The following is a 2,500-nucleotide window of genomic DNA, read 5'->3' on the forward strand; positions in this document are numbered from 1 at the left end:
TAACTCAAGTTGTCCCTTAACCTAACTCAAGTTGTCCCTTAACCTAACTCAAGTTGTCCCTTAACCTAACTCAAGTTGTCCCTTAACCTAACTCAAGTTGTCCCTTAACCTAACTCAAGTTGTCCCTTAACCTAACTCAAGTTGTCCCTTAACCTAACTCAAGTTGTCCCTTAACCTAACTCAAGTTGTCCCTTAACCTAACTCAAGTTGTCCCTTAACCTAACTCAAGTTGTCCCTTAACCTAACTCAAGTTGTCCCTTAACCTAACTCAAGTTGTCCCTTAACCTAACTCAAGTTGTCCCTTAACCTAACTCAAGTTGTCCCTTAACCTAACTCAAGTTGTCCCTTAACCTAACTCAAGTTGTCCCTTAACCTAACTCAAGTTGTCCCTTAACCTAACTCAAGTTGTCCCTTAACCTAACCCACGTTGTCCCTTAACCTAACCCACGTTGTCCCTTAACCTAACCCACGTTGTCCCTTAACCTAACCCACGTTGTCCCTTAACCTAACCCACGTTGTCCCTTAACCTAACCCACGTTGTCCCTTAACCTAACCCACGTTGTCCCTTAACCTAACCCACGTTGTCCCTTAACCTAACCCACGTTGTCCCTTAACCTAACCCACGTTGTCCCTTAACCTAACCCACGTTGTCCCTTAACCTAACCCACGTTGTCCCTTAACCTAACCCACGTTGTCCCTTAACCTAACCCACGTTGTCCCTTTGCCTAACATAGTTCACTGCTCGGAATCTCTGGTGTCGTTGTTATCCTCATGTAGATGTCTTGCGAGTGTTGCTTACTTTCCACATATTCCCGCTATCCACTGTCAATTGTACTGCAATAGGACTATATCGGCCCCCCCCCCCCCTCTGTCCCCCTCTTTGTGTCTCTGTCCTCTCAAGCTGGTCGGTCTGGCGTGTGAGTGTTAAATGAGCCTCGCAGCTGTTCAGTTGCATTCAGATGTCGACGCCCTCAGTGTACGTCGTGGTATGGTCTGTGTCCATTGTCCGCTGATGTCGTACGCGTAACCCACACGCTGTACCGATCATCGGTAGTTACGTACAGAGTGAAGTAGTGTGATACGTGTGACTGTACGCTGGCTGTGCCCAACGGTGTCGAATCTCAATTTCCATATGTTGTGCTCGATGCTACTTGTCTCGTCTCCCAATAACAGCTAGGTTGCACTGTGGTACGCCGTAGAGGCGTGTGGGAGGAACGTACGAACGCATTGTATGTCACCCTGGGTCGCTGGGGGTGGTGGTGCGGTGAGTCAGGTCAGGTCAGGTCAGGTCAGGTCAGCGTGAGCCGTCTGATGTAGTGACGCGTGTATTCCGACTTTGTCGTATTGCCTCACACAAAGTGCTACCCTGGTGGACCGCGTTCCATATCTGGGACATGCCGCAGATGCCGGTTGACAGTGGATCGCGGAAGGGACATCGCATACTTGCGCGGGCCACCTTCCACATGTTCTCTTCTGCACATGTCGCAGTGTGTATGTGGTCTGATGTAGCGTGTCGTGACACATGACATCCTGGCATGCAAGAATTGTTGAATTCGCAAATGTAGGTGGACATCTACGTTTACTGCCCAAGATACGCAAATGAACTGGAAATCCGTTGTTGAGCGGTTGTTCACGCTGGAGGTGAATCTGTGATGGCGACGATCGGTACAGCTATTAACCGGTTGTTTCAGCGGTACCCGCCACATCCACACACGTGACTAGGCCCATGTGGGTATGAAGCGATACGCGGCGGTGGCTTGGTGGGACTGTTCCCGGCCGGTGAAGGGGGGCCGCCCGGCGTGTTGGCCGCGCGCTGCGTGGGCGCACGCGCAACAGCCGGCTGGTGGGGGGCGCCGAGTGGCAGGAGCGCCAGCCGACGGGCCCGGCAGGCGGCGCAGCTACGCTGCGGCGCACCCTGCACGCGGCGCCTGGCGGCCAAAGTTGGTTCAGCCGAGCCCGGTGCGAAGCGCGGTGGACATCTGCAGTGTGCTGGTCTGATTGAGGACTGTGTGCGTTGAGGATGCGCCGCCGCCTGGCACTCGGCGCCGCGACGCCGTCTGCTGCTCGGTCGCCCCAGCGGTTCTCGCAGGTGGTTTGTATCGCAGTTGTGCGGACGTGTTGGCGCGTGCGCTGTGCTGGGAGAGTTCGCTTCTGCACCCAAGTGGGGCTTTGCCCTTGTGTGGCGCTGGCGTTGGAGCTGCCGGTCACCATAGGTGGCGCGTGTTGTCTCCCGCCGGCAATGCCACGACAGCACGCTCCCGGGCCTCTGTCGGCAGCGGCAAGCTCAGTTGGGAGCAAGGGTGTTCGCACTAAAACCGTCTACTCGCCTAACTCCGGGCGATTGCGCCTCTCTCGAAACCGACCAAGTACCTAGGACGGCGCTGCGCGCCGCCGGGACCTGAGAGGGTTTCGAGGTGTATCGTGCAGGGGAGCTCGGCCTCCTCCTGTTTGCAGAATAATTGAGCGGACGCTTGCGTGTTCGCGCGGGCCCCCGGGACAC

Source organism: Schistocerca gregaria, unplaced genomic scaffold (assembly GCF_023897955.1).
Source record: "Schistocerca gregaria isolate iqSchGreg1 unplaced genomic scaffold, iqSchGreg1.2 ptg000804l, whole genome shotgun sequence".
NCBI lineage: Eukaryota > Metazoa > Arthropoda > Insecta > Orthoptera > Acrididae > Schistocerca > Schistocerca gregaria.